The sequence below is a fragment of the Capsicum annuum genome, chromosome 10 (assembly GCF_002878395.1).
Source record: "Capsicum annuum cultivar UCD-10X-F1 chromosome 10, UCD10Xv1.1, whole genome shotgun sequence".
In the NCBI taxonomy this organism is placed as follows: domain Eukaryota; kingdom Viridiplantae; phylum Streptophyta; class Magnoliopsida; order Solanales; family Solanaceae; genus Capsicum; species Capsicum annuum.
Genome location: NC_061120.1, coordinates 42,763,702 through 42,779,337, shown reverse-complemented (window position 1 = coordinate 42,779,337; position 15,636 = coordinate 42,763,702).

Sequence of the window (15,636 nt, the reverse complement as noted above, 5' to 3'; positions counted from 1 at the left end):
GCTCAGAAGTAAGTTAATAGTAAATCATGAATTCTAGATAATTGTTCAAAGTCTTTTAAATATGGCCATGTTTTTTTCATATATTATATATAAAACTAATTATAAATTGATATCACTTATTTTATATAAATATATATTATTTTTGATTGCTCTGCATACCAGTACATCTATATTAACCCTCTATATTTTAGGATTTTGAGACACGGTCCAGGGGTCCCATTAAGCTGTAGATTGACTTTTCAGTAGTTTGCAGCTGGTGAGCCTCCCTTATTTTGGAAGACATGGTTATGAAACTTGTTATTGTTATTTTTTTATTTTTGTTCCGACTGGGGTCCTTGTCTTAGATTTCAGACAAATGTCATTTTCAGTTGTTAGAGATTTCATAAACTGATATTAGACGTTGTTAGAGGTTTATAGCTTCAATTCTAATTTGTTCAATTGAATTATGATATTGACCATGATTCTATATTATTTTATATTTCCATGTTTTCCTTCATATTATATAAAAGTGTGTATGATTGCTAGATAGATAAGGGTGCTCAGGACATCACAGTTTGGGATGCCCATCACGGCTAGGGCCCCGGCTCAAGTCGTGACAAACTTGGTATCAAAGCACGGTTCATGGTCCCAAGGTGACTGTGAAATCGTGTCTAGTAGAGTCTTGCTTATGGGTGTGTTGTCCATCACACTTATAATCAGGAGGCTATCGAGCATTTAGGAGTTATTTCTTATTCTTTCATACACTAGTTTATTCTATAGAGTTGTCAATAAGAAAGTCATCTAAATTTGTTCCTCGTTCTAATTTCATGGGCCATGCCTTACTGGTGAGGTGATACAAGTCTAAGATTCTAGCTCCCCCATTGGTTTGGTTCTCTCTGATTGAGTTGTCCTTAAAGTTATGAATTTATATAAGGACTTGAGAGGAGTTCATGAGTGATTTAAAGTGTGTTTATTTAAGTGTATACCCCTATCTGCATCAGTCGTGTGGTTGAGCCTAAGGTATGGGGTGTATTCAGCCTCCTTTAATAAATTCTTGTTGTGGATGTCATGTTTAAGGATAAGGATGTGTATAAGAATGATGGAACTGTGTTTTCACCCGAGTAGTAGTATATGTTAAAGTGTCATGACCTATTGGTAGTAAGATGGTCTAGAAGTTATTGACATGAAATTACAAGGTTAACAGTTAGAGTGAGGGTAACATTTGCATAAATACATAGTTTTAGTAGCATAATCGTGGACTGAGGGATGTGATGACACTGTATAGTGATAGAATTATATGGTAGCAATATTGTATATTGTATGGTAGTATATGAAGGAGGTGGCTAGCTATGATTATTATCTATTCAAATTAGGGAAAGAGCCTAGAGCGGATAGTTATGGTGGTTATAGAAATCTATTATATGTTGTAAATGGAAAGGGGTAGATTAGTTAATAAGTTGTAAGTAGAAACTCATTAGTGTTTATTGAATTATAAAGACCATTGTGATGTATGATTGGGTAAGTAAATAAGATGTGAGAAAATAGAATATGTTGTTAAGATTGAAATAGATTATATTATAAGATTAAGATTGACTAATCCAATCATGTGACTTTAACCCTTTGATAGTCCTTTCTTTAGTAGTAGTATACTAGCACTTTAGGTAAGAAGGGATGTAGTAGATTTTGAGTTACAATAATGAGGTTATGGCAGGGTTGTAATTGTGGGGAGTAGCTAAGTGAAGTAAAGTATTTGGGTTGATTTCCCAATTTGATGGACTAGTATAGTATGTGGTATGCTACACCGGTGGTAAATAATTGAAGATAGATAACAGGCTAGTACTTTAGATGTGGAGTTTAAGTGTGGAGGGTAGTGGTTAGAATAATAGTTTAAGTTTAATGATGCATATTTTGTGGAGTAATTAGAAGGCTTGATGTGATGTGCGTAATGGCCTAGGTTGATGATTTATAAAAAGTTTAAGTGGTAATTGTGAGGTATATATGTACATGAGGACTAGTGTTAAAATGATGAAATGTGGTTGAATCATTAAGTGGATGAGAAAGTGAGTATTTGGGAATAAGTTGAACCCCTAGTAGCAGGTTGCTAAATAATGTTTTATGTGTATAAGTGTTTTGTATACCTAGATTTAGTTATTCAATCTTGTAATATGGAGAAGTTTGGAAAATTGTTATATGGTGCTCTTTAGAGTTAAATTGTGGAAAATAGGTAGGTAATATGCGGCCTTGCTATAGTCTTATAGATTTTGTGCAGTTGTAGGTTATCTTATTAGAGGTGTAATGATAGTATTTTAAGGACTAGGCCTATGAAAATATTAGTCCTCAGTTGATGACTTTGGGAGTTAGAAGAAATTATGATTAGTGTCCCTAAAAGGGGATACCCTAGAAGGTAATTTAGTGTCTTTGTATTAAAAACTAATGAGATGAGTTTGTGCTCATGTATATAATGATACACTTATTTGTGATAAGGAGTGTAGATATGTGCTCTCATGAGAGTGGGAGTTGTAGAGTGATGGCTATAGAGTCTAGCAGAAGTTAGGAGTAGCATTTACAGAAAAGCAAGGCCTTCAGAGCATAGTTCTTCAGGGAGATTTTAGAGTTTAAGTGTGTGGTGATGTCTCTTTTATGTTGAGAGTTATGGCTATAGATTTTGATGTGGGGACATATCTGTAAGTATAGAATTGTGACTTTGATCTAAGGGGGAGATGGTGAATTAAGGTAGTTCCCAAATGGTCTCAGCATGACAAGTACGGGGAGAAACAATGATAAACCTATTTCTACTCAGGCATAATACTCCTACTTCAATTTAGGATAGTATTCTACTAATATATTACATCATTTGTTAAGTCATACCTATGCATATGGTTCGAGTACTCTATGAACTTATGTTCATGATATGATCTCTAGACTAGAAGCAATAATGTCTCTTAGTAATCCAATCTTTTACGTGTTCTTTTCATATGTTGTGTTATTCATGATCCATGAAAATCTATGTCTCTCAGCATGCTTGGTCCTAAAGAAATATGTTTCTATATATCACCGATTAATTCTATGTTGGGTTTAGCTAAAGTGATAAAGTTTATGCAAACTCATGGAAAATCTCAGTTGCTTAATGAGGCGAACTAGCTTCAAGCAAAAATCTTTGTCTTAGTTCTAATGTAACACCCCGTAGCATTCTCGACTCAATACCACTATTGGTTGCATGTATGGAGAGCTGACAACCTGAAATTTTTTCTAATTGTCAAAAAGGACTTAGTCATATTTTAAGCTCCTAAACTTTTTTGATCTCTAAATCGATTTTTCCAACCTTAAGATATGGATATTTAAGTTTGTTCATGTTTGGGAGAGTAAAGGAGATGTTTTAGGGAAGTTTCATATTTTTCGGACAACGTTAGAGATGTATTAGGATATTGGAAATAGTGGCCCAACGCAAAGTTGATATGCCGCATCGATGACTGCGTCGATGAAGGATTGGCCTGATGCGATACCGACGTGTCGCATTGGTTGGTGTGTTGGGTTCCTAGTTCGTCTTACTGACTTTAGGGTCTAGGAGGGTAATTCAGTTTCTTTCCCTCATTTTATCTTGATATGTGCACCAATGTTTTCTCACTGTGCTCTATCTTAAGAATTCATACTATATTGTGTTTCTTTTGAATGACTCTGTACTCATGATCTATACACTTAATATATGGAGCACTTCATGTCTATTTTATCGTATCTTTATTTCATGTCCCTCTTTCAGTTGAACAATAAGTATAAATTATGGTCTAATAGTGTTACTTCTATTCATGACCTTTATGCTCTGGTCCCTTAATGGCCCTTCGTATAATAGTATGATGGTTTCTATGAAAGCATGGTGATGTGTTAGGTAGGGGAATAGTATTCTTGAAGGTGAAATATTTGATGTGAATTCTTGAGCTAAGGTTATAGGTGAAAGGGAAAAGAAGGAGATGACTTTTTGTTGTGTGAAATAGTTAAGATGGAGGAATGTGGCAAAATATTTGTGAGAGTGATTTAAACTGTTGGTCTTAGTAGGGATATCCATGTAATAGGTGTAGTAATAATTATGCTTAAATATTGTGGTTGCTGAAAACACGAACCTATGTGCTATGTGGTTAGTACTATCTAAATTAAATGTCGAGTGTGTTTGATAGTAGTGATAAGGTGAAGAAATATTTGTAAAGGCATGTAGAATACAGGGTCCCACAACTTAAGTTAGCATCTTTTAACTCTAAGTTACGCTTCAATATAGCAGAACTAATAGAAGGACTCAAATTTCTTATGGCTATATGTGTGATTGGAGAAATGTAAGTTGGTGAGTGTGAAGTATGCTATTAATTGTTTGGGGTGTAGACGATTAGTACCTATAAGTCTAAGACTATTCGTGTTACTGTTTACAGTAGAGAATGCTCCTACTCCTATTGTCCGCAAAATCTTATTTCATTATTAGTACAAATATAAATATGGTTTATGATCGTTAAATAAATCTTTGCCTAATGTTGTGATGACAACGTCCATATAACTCATGTGCAAGATCATCCCTTTGTAAAGTCTCATTATCCCATGTTTCTTGCTTTCTTGTTTCACCAGGGGTTATCATGAAGCTCGATATATTACCTTGCATATTTTGATAAGGAATAATGTTCAATGTGGGGTTTTGTTATTTATTCTACACTTTTATAACTTCAACAAGTCCCTACCCATTATTTGGGGATGAATGATCCCAAGGGGGAGAAAATATAACACCCCGCATTTTTGAGTTAGAAAGCGAACCATCATTCCCATGTACGTAGGCTCTAATTCTATGGTTTATATTTAAATGCATATGTCATGATTCTTATCCTAGTGTAAGAAGTGATTATGAGGTGAAAAGTGTTCATAAAAATCACTTGGGGCAAAGTTGAGCTAAGAGTCATTCATTCATCCAAATTTTGATATTCAATTCTTCAAGGGTATAATTTGAATGAATATAACTTTTGATAAACATAGAATATGTCAAATCAAGACCCACCAAATTAGATTTTTAACGATTCCAATTTCGCCTAAATCCAAAAGCCGAGCAAAAAATTATGGCATTTTTTGTGTGAGGCAGTAAGCCGATGCGATCTTGATGCGTCGTATCGACTGCGTCCCGACATAAAACCTAATGCGAATTTAAAGTTGTTTTACGCATTATTTAAATTCCTAATGGGTCTAGGGGCATATTGGTCACTTCCCCTCACCCAAAATCCATCCATATGATAGAATTCTAGCCCCAAGAAGCATCAATTGTCTCGTCTATTCAATTTTCTCTGAAAAATAAGATCAACCTAGGGTTTCCTCCAAGAACAAGAAAGCAAGGAAAAATCAATCCTCAAGTCCAAGATTTCTAAGAAACAAATCAAGATTCGAGTTCTACTCTTCAATCCTTGTCATCTAAGGTACGTGGGGTTTTCCTAAAACTACATGGACATAAAGAAATTGTTTCAATAACATTTAAACATTGTGAGATCATGAAATTGTGAAGGTTTTTGGAATTTATGTATAAAATCATGCAATATGAATTCCTTAATGATATCATTGTTTTGGTCTTGAGTCCTTTCCCCTAAATTTGATTTCAATTGTATACAAGTATGTATGTAATTGAATTTGAAGATTTAATTAAGAGCATGAACATATTCTATCCCTCTCTTGCTACAGATCTCTAGTGTTTTCATACGATATGGATTGTTTCAAATGCATTTTTAAAAGCATAATACAAATTTCTTGATTCCTCTTTATGACTTGATTCTGGTTTTGGATTGAAGAGAGGGTTGTTTTACATGTTAATAATGTTGAATATATATAATGAAAGAGTTTCATGATTTGTCACTAACTTCATGACCACCACATGTTTGTTAAAATATTGAAAAGAGAGATTCTTTGCATAATTTGACATATATTTTGAAGTATGAATTCTCTTAAAGTGTTTGAATGATATGGTGGTAGAAACTTTATGTTTTGAATGAAGAGATTATAACATGATATCTTTATTGCTTAGAAATATGACTTCAAATCTTTGTATGACGATACCAATCAGATAGAATGCCATCACAGAGTAAGATTTTTAGATTTTTGTTCTAGAGAATGCATGTCTTAAATAGATAAAATAGGATTAAAGAGAGTTAGGTGGTTTCCTAAAGAAGGCTTGAGTTCAGGTAACTCCCATCCCAAAGTTGTGTTTAGCCGATACAGGTTTATTATGTCCCAAAGAGAGATCATACGTTGGCCTAGTGTCCATTCGCGTATTAGAGATTGAGACTCCAATCTTTACGAAAAACATGGGTTGAGGGCTTGGCTACCGAGTTAAGGGCAGATTCCATATAGCCCATGGGATTTCAGAGTTATAGAGTATACTACCTAGCTCAGAAGTAGGATAAAGAGTGAGTCATGGATTTCAGATAATTATTGAAAGTGTTTTAAATATGCCAATGTTTTTTTATATATCATATATAAATCTGTTTATAAATTGCTCTCACTTATGTTATATAAAATACATTATTATGGATTGATCTGCATACCAGTACTACTTTATTGACCCCCTATATTTCAGGATTTTGAGACATACTCCTGGGGTCCCGTTAAGCAGTAGATTGACTTGTCAGAAATTTGCAGTTGGTGAACCTCCCTTTCTTTGGAAGGCCTAGTTATGAAACATGTTATTGTTATTTTATTTTGATTCATGGTCCGACTGGGGCTTTGTCCTAGATTTCAGACAAATGTCATTTTCAGTTGTTAGAGATTTCATTGACTGATGTTAGACTTTGTTAGAGGTTTATGGATTCCATTCTAGTTTGTTTAATTGAATTATGATATTGACCATGATTCTGTATTATTTTATATTTCTGCATTTTCCTTCATATTATATGAAAGTGTGTATGATTTTTTAGATAGAGAAGGGTGCTCGAGCCTTCACAGTTTGGGATGCCCATCACGGCTAGGGCCTCAGGCAGGTCATGAAAAAAATGACTAATAAAAACCTTGTTAATCATATAATGGATTAGCTTATGTCTTTAAATGAGGTGATGACCCTATAAGTGTGAATGTTTAATAATTGTCATTATGTTGATGTTGTTAGCTATGCAATTTTTTAATCTATGACAATGTGGGTTTGATGGCTAAGAAAAGGGGGTTTAATTCCCCAAGCTTGAACTTGAATTGGTGTATGGAACTAAAGTGTGATATCAGAATGTTAATTAATGATGAATGAGTTAGTAAAGGTCTTGATGACCGTCGATTGAATTGAATGGTGGTTTGAATTGAGGCATTGGCCTTATAAAGTTTTTAATCGATAAATATTTCTCTGAAGACCATATGTTCTCGTGTGGTTCTTGATGACCTTATATTAAATTGTAGGATGGAATGAGTTAAGGCATCAACCTATTGAAATGACTAATCAATGAAGGCTCCCATAAGGACCATATGGTCCTGTGTTATGTTGAATTGGCTAAATAAGATAAAGTCCCTAAATGATGAAATGAATTATATGGATGTTAACATATGAACCAGTGGACTGAGGATCCAAATGTTGACTAATGATGGTATTGTGATGGATTGTGGCTAAAGTCCATTTCCTTATGAAATGACTTGTGTATAAAGTACCTCGTATAATGACTTGTGGTTAAAGTCCATCGTCCAATAGTTTGTGGTTGGAGTTCCTTGCTTGAAGATATATCTTGAGGTTAAAATACCTTGCCTTATGAAATGGCATGTGATTAAAGTTCCATGACCGATTGAATGAAATGACATGTGATTAAAGTTCCATGATTGAATGAATATGTGCGCAAGTGATTAGAATTTCATGGCCACTTGAATATGTGAGCATGTGATTAAAGCTCCTTGCCTACTTGAATATGTGAGTATGTGATTAGAGTTCCATGCCTAACTGTATATGTGAGCATCTAATTAGAGTTCTATGCCTAAGTGTATATCTGAGCATATGATTAGAGTTCCATGTCTAATCGAATATGTGAGCATATTATTAGAGGTCCACTTCTAATTGAATGTGTGAGCATGTGATTAGAGTCCCATGTCTAATGTATTGTGGTATATGGATAGAACCCTTGTTTCCATGGATGGATATGTGGTTTTAGTCCCTTGCTTAATGAACGTACCCATGGTTGAAGTACTTTGTCTAATGACATGTGAATGTGGTTAAAATACTACGTCTAATATGAATGGATTTAACTATGTGTGGTATGCTAGATCCTCCCCTTTATGTCTTGTGATTGAAGGATTTGAGAATATTGTTAAATCTTGATACCTTGTTGGTATGTAAAGTATCTATATGTAACAATAAGTGTATAAATATGATTGAATATAGTATATTGACTGGTTGTTGATTAATGATGTTATTTTATCCTTATCCTTGAGTTCAAAACTAGTTCTCCAATTGCTAATCATCTCCAGATGCTATGTGTCCATGTAACATAGCGGATGGAGCATCATCTTCATTAATGCAGCGAACAAGTGTTCGAGAGGTTTGTCCATTGACTTTGAAGTGGTGAGCTTCTATACTTTGAAAGACCTACCTCTCATAGTCATGTTATATTTTGTCATAGGCTTATATAGGTTTGGTACTTGGCTATTGTCGGAGGCATGTCCCGACATAATATTGACTATGTTTTGGTAGAGGTTTTGTGGATGGCTGTGGACTCGTATATATTGGCTAGACTATTGACATTACTAAAATTTTAGTAAATGCCTATGTTTTGACTTTTAGTCTTATATTTCTGCTATCTCATTATAAGGCCAGAATTCATCTGACTTTTGGTTGTTTTTTTTATGATGGATAGGTATGGTTATTGGGGTGACTTTTGGTTCATGTGATTTTGAGGTTCCCATACGATATGACCCAATTTCAGGGTGTGTTATTTATCTTCCAATCATAATCATTTTCAAGATTCTTCTTAACATCAGAGATAGTTACCTCATTTTCTTTTTTATTTTCTGTGTCTGCTATGAAGGCAAACAAGGAATCAAAGGTCACTTACTTATCTTCTACTACAAGCATGGAAATAAATGAAAATTTCTCACCTTCATCTGATTCACTGGGGATTCACCCCAACCAACAAAGGCTTGTTTAACTGCAAGATCAACTTCAACCTGTCTACTTGATTTTAAAAGGACCTGGTCCCTGTTTTTCCCATTTTCACCTCTAGTTTTGTAATAATCCTAATAGTCTATTTTGTTTATTGGAAAATCCTTAATAAAATGTTCTAGACTTCCACATCTGTGACAAATTTCTATAGTGCCTCCCTTTTTTCTTCTACTCCCACTTCTTCAAAATTGGCCACTTTGTCTCATAGATCTAACTATTCTTTTTGCCAAATAGGCTACATCAATTTCTTCATCATTAGAGTCTAATTTAAATGATTTTAGTGAAAGATATTTTTTTGTATTTTTACTTCAATATTCTCATGCCTTTGCTTTTTTTTAAGTTCATGAGTTTTCATATTACCAATGAGTTCATCCATGGTGAGATTTTTCAAGTTCCTAGTCTCAGTGATAGCATCCACATTGATTTCCTAGGATTTAGGAAAAACCCTAAGGATTTTCTCATTTTTTTATATAAAGGAATTACTTCTCCTATGCAGTGACATTAGTGGTAGAAGAAAACCTGGTAAGCATCCCTTGAATAGTTTCACCTTTTTTCATTGTGAAGGTTTCATATTGAGTTGTCAGCATATCCACTTTTGAATCTTTCACATTAGTGGTTCCTTATAAGCTGTCTTCAAGCAGTCCCAGATTTGCTTAGCTATTTTACAAGCTGAAATCCATTGTATTCATCTGGTCCTATGCCACAGACAAGCGATTTCTTGGTTTGTAGTTTTTCTCAATTCATATTTTGTCTTCTTCATTGAACTCCATCCTACTTTTGATAACCATTATAGTAGTGTATCTTTCTTTGACTTCTCTTACAGGTATATGAGGACCATCAAGAATAATGTCCATTAGCACACTATCCTCAGCCATAATGAAGCCAAACGTCCTTGTTTTCGACCACCCATAGTACTATATATTAAATCTAGGTGGTCTAGTGGTAGATTGCCCTTCATCCAGGTTTGGTGGATCATCCATGATAACCAAAACACTCTAGGTGTGAACCTTTTAGAGTGAATCCTCTTTAATGCTAATTGTTAAAACCCTAGGGGGTTGCACAACACAGTGAGGGATCAAGTCCCTCAAAGTAAATCACAGGCAATAAAACACTCGAGTGCAGGAAAACTAAAGGTTGTGCTGGAAAATAACAACACACAAGATTTGACGTGGAAACCCCCTTGATCGAGGGAGGAAAAATAATGGCTTTCACTTACAAGTTTAGAACAGTGCACTAGAACTAAAGTTTTGATTACAGACTTGATTGTGAACCTAACACTAGGTTTCTCCTGCTTGCAATGCCTCTATTACAAGAATGCCTTGACACCCCTACCAAGTTTTCCTCAAAACCTAGTTAACTCTAACAAGCAACAAACTTAGGTGGTTTCTTAGGAAACTCTACCTAATCCCTCCACTCAACAAAAGAAAATACTACTCATATATCATGAGTAGTTCTATTAGAAATCATCAATGAAGAACACTCACTCAATTATTAAGCACACTACAACGATAAGAATATGAGTGATGCTTGAGAAATCATGAAATAGAGTTTTTGCTGTCTCTCTTCACTTTTTAGATTTATGCAAAAACTATGTGATGAAGAAGCCTATTTTTTCTTTTATTGTGGGTGATGATTAAGGATGAAATATCATTGGACCAAGTGTCCTATTCAGTACAAGCATCACCTTCGCATTTGTTACACAAGAGGACAAAACTATGCAGACACACATGCCAGTTGTACTATACCATGAATATCCAGGGACCAGGTCCCTTGAAGTTAGCCTCTAATCATCAAAACTACATATAACAGACTTTAATGTCAAACTCTTGAAGTAATAACACCCATATTATAAGCCTTGGTTTGGCATCTTTCTTTACCATCAAATATCTCAGTGTTGCTTACTCAGTGTGAACCACCACATTTTTTCCCAATAAATACACTCAAAATTTTTTAAATGCGTAAACCATGGATAAGATCTCTTGCTCTGTAACTATGTAATTCTTTCGCGCTCCATTTAAGGCCTTACTGGAATAATAAATAGTGTGTAAAAGATTTTTCATCTTTTGACCAAGAATAACTCTGAGTGTTACCCCACTTGTATTATGTATCACTTTAAATAGTTTTGACCAATATGGATCAATAATGATTGGAGCCACAACTAACTTTTCCTCAAGGTGTTAGAAAGCCTTCGAGCAATCATCATCAAAGACAAACTTAATTTACTCCTTCAATAACTTGAAAAGTGGTTTTGGAATTTTGTAAAAATCCTTTATGAACGTAAGATAGAAGCCAGCATGGCCTAGGAAACTTTGCACTCTTTTCACAGAAATTGGAAGGGGTATTTTTTTCAATAACTTCAATTTTTGCTCGATCAACCTCAATTCGTTTTGCTGAAATTTTATGTCCCAACACTATGCCTTCCTTCAAATCATTGCAATGCATTATCTTGATTCACAAAACACCTATCAAACTAATCACCAATCATAGAAAAATCATTCATGAATTCTTCCAATGTGTCTTCCACCATGTCTAAGAAAATAGACATCATGCACCATTAGAACGTAGGTGGTGAATTACACAACCCAAATGTCATTTTCTTGAAAGTAAATGTTCTACATGGGCAAGTGAAAGTCATTTTTCCTGATCCTTGTGTGCAATCGATATTTGATTGTCCTGATCCTCGTGTGCAATCGATATTTGATTGTAGCCTAAGTATCCATCTAGGAAAAAATTCCAACCTCTTCCTACCAACCGGTCAAGCATTTGATCCATGAAGGGCATTGGAAAATGATCCTTTAAAGTCCAAGAATTCAATTTCCTATAACCCATACACACCCGCCAACCAATTACTGGCATTAGTGGAATTAGCATTTTCTTTTATTTTCTGCCATTATCATGCCTCCTTTCTTGGTCACACACTGCACAGGGCTTATTCTTTTACTATCAAATATTGGGTAAACTACTCTAATATACAATACTTTTATTATCTCCTTCTTTACTACATCTTATAATGGTGGGTTTATCCTGCGCTGATGCTTATTAGTTAGAGTACAGTCTTCTTCTAGCTTAATCTTATGTGTGTAGATACCCATTAGAATGCCTATGATGTCAGTAATTGTCAACACAATGGCCCTTTTGTAGTGCCTCAATATAGATATAAGATCCTCCACATGATTATCTACTAAATCTGTTGCGATAATCACCGGTAAGGTGATTCCATCACTTAGAAACACATACCACAGATGGCCCGACAACTCCTTCCACTCCAACACTAGTGGCTCATCAATAGAAGGATTGGAAAGTGGTGTTGGATGATTTTTTAAGTCCTAGTCCAGCTTATTAGGGGTATATAAAAACAACTAATCCCATTCAATGCACATATAATCTCATCGTACTCATCAATTCCTTCACTATCAATATTCATCAATACTATGGCTAAGGTTTCCTTAACAAACATTTCCACAACTAGCACAAAATCATCATTATAAATAACACCAATAACCAAAACAACATTCATTTTCCTAAATGTTTTCATATATTGACTTATGTCAAAGATAACTTCTTCATCTATCAACCAACACTCTCCCTATTGTAAAAAATGGCCTACCTAAAATTATGGGCACTTCAAAATCTACTTCGCAATCAAGGATTTCAAAGTCTACAATGAAAATAATGTTAGACACTTTTACAAACACGTCATAGTGAATACCAACTGGTCTCTTATCTATCCACCCTTAATAGCCTCGTTAAAGTTGGTTTAGGAGCTCCCAAACCTTGCTACTGGTATATCTCTAAAGGCATCAAATTGATGTTGGCTCTAAAATCATAGAGTGCCTTTGTAAAATGAAATGCTCATATCGTACAAAGGATAGTGAATGATCCCAGATCAAATATTTTCTGCATAAGTGATTAACACGCAATAGGACTACAATGATGAAGGTTATCCGCTGGCTCATAACTAACTATTCTACTCTTGGTCATAAGGTCCATCATGAATTAGCATGACCTAGAATCTTTTCTAGCATCTCAACCTAAGGTACATTTTCAAATAACTACTTTATCATAGCCATGAACTTGCTGAATTAATCTCATTTACTTTCTTTTTCAACCTATGTGTGAATGAAGAAGAAGGTTTAGAAATCTTAGTTAGTGGAATATCTGATTCTTTTATAGTCTTTTTACTCGACTAATCATAAATCTTTCCATTAAGAATTTTCCAAAAGTCTTCCTTCTTCTCATTTGATTTACTTAACTTTGCTACTTCTCTTGAATAAATTGTTAGAATATCATCTTTCTCTAATACTTCATCATATGACACAACATCATCAATATGCAGCTTTATCATTGATTGTGGTGTAGGAAACACTTTACCACTTTGCATGATAATAGCTAAAAAAGTATAATCAATACTTTTATTTTGGACAGTATCACTTGGTAGAGTTCCATTCTTCTACTAGATGAAAGTTGCCGACAACTAACCCATCTGGTGTTCTAAATACTTAATTGAAGTGGAATATTAATAAACTTGTTGACTAATGTTGGATAAATCACTCTTCATCTCCTTAACACCTATATCGATGGATTCCACTTCTTTCAACAACTTAGTCATCATAGCCTCCATGGATATTTTCTTGGGATCATTCACAACAATATCACAATTTTTGGGTAGATAATACAAGACACTTTGATAATTCTTGCTTTTACATTTCACTTAATCATGATCTATATAACCAACTTTGTCATAAAAATTATCCCTTTGGTAGTTTTGACCTTGATTACCCTAACCATTGGCCTAGTAACCCCCATAGTTGTTTAAATTGTTCACTTCTTCTTTGGGATCAAATTCACTTGCTCTGATGTGAGACCCCACATTATTTACTTTCAAGACATTGTTCAACTATAAATGTTTGGTCAATAAATCCATCCGTGTCTTGAGTTTTTTCGTGTCCTGATTGTGTCCCTCTTCTTGTCGACATTGCTCAACTAACATACCAACTGAATATATATTACTTGATACCTCAGAATCCCTAGTATACTAAGCTCTACTAGTCATTATCAACCTGTCCAAAATATTAGTAGCCTCCTTAAAAGTATGTGCCATGAAAGAACCACCAGTTGTATTATCGACTGTTGGCTTTGTGATAGAATTCAATGCTCTATAGAATGTTTTAATTAAATGTTCATCCACGATATTGTGATTCATACATTAAATAAACTTCTTCTTGAATCTTAGTTAAGTTTCATATAGAGCTTCATTTGGTAGTTGCATTAAATTATTGATCTTGTCCCATAACTGTAACATCCTGGATAGTAGAGAGAACTTTTCTAGGAAAGGTCCTTTTAATTTCCTCCAGTTTGTTATAGAATTAGATGTGAATTTAGTGAATAAAATTTCCTCCCCAGATAGAGATAATGGTAATAACCTCAAATAAATTGCATTTTGACCAACCTCTGGAAAAATTGAAAGATTTATAGATATCGATAAAATTTACTAGATACATGTTCAGATCATCTTTGGGTAGTCCACCAAATAATCCCTTCATGTTCAAAAATCATATCATTGTACTAGTGATATAGAACTTCACTCCAGGAGCTAACGAGGGTAACACAATTTCCCTTGTGGCACCAGCCCCATCCAAATTAGCTTTATTTTCATCATCCAAAGAAAAGTTAAACACAGGCTATTGACGCTCTTTCTTATACTCATTGATTGCAGTTACCTGGAGCGACATGTTCTACCCATCGTGCAATAATATAGTTAACCAACTCATCATCACCCAGGTTTTTTGTTATCATTATTTTGACAAAGACCAGGTACACCTAAATTCTATTGGTTCAGTTTTTGATTAGCGAGTGCAACCAACCTTTCTACTTTGGGTTGTGTATCTATAATTCTCCTAAATGTTTTGTCAAGTTCAGGATAAAATGTTAATAGTGGTTCACTATAACTATGAGTTTTTTCCATGAATAAGTGTTAGCCTATAATACACAAAAACAACAAATAAAAATAAAATTAGGAAATGGAACTTATAAGTCAAATAAACACTACAACTTAATTAACAATCGTATTCCCCAGCAACGGTGCCAAAATTCGATACACCCAAATTTTGATTTCCTTTAGAGAAGATGCAAGCAGTCGTTGTCAAATATATAACCCAACAAAGGCTGGGGACAAAATCCACAGGGAATATGGTGTTAATTAATATGATTATGATTTAACTAAGTTATAGTCAATAGTTTCCATAAGATAGGAGTGTTTATCATAACAATTTTAACCAATGTTTTGATCCTTCTTTGAAACTCAAAGTAACTCTTGAAGTATTGTAAATCAGTGATGAATTCAAACTAGAATTTGATCTCTGTACTTAATATTTCTATTAAATAGGAGTTATGGAATCCAATTATCTAAGTGTTTTTCAATATACATAAATGTTAATTTCCTAATTGTTCCAAACTTAGAGAAATATTCTATTATCATCAATTTATTTCAAATTGATTAATCTTGTCACAACATTAACCATTAG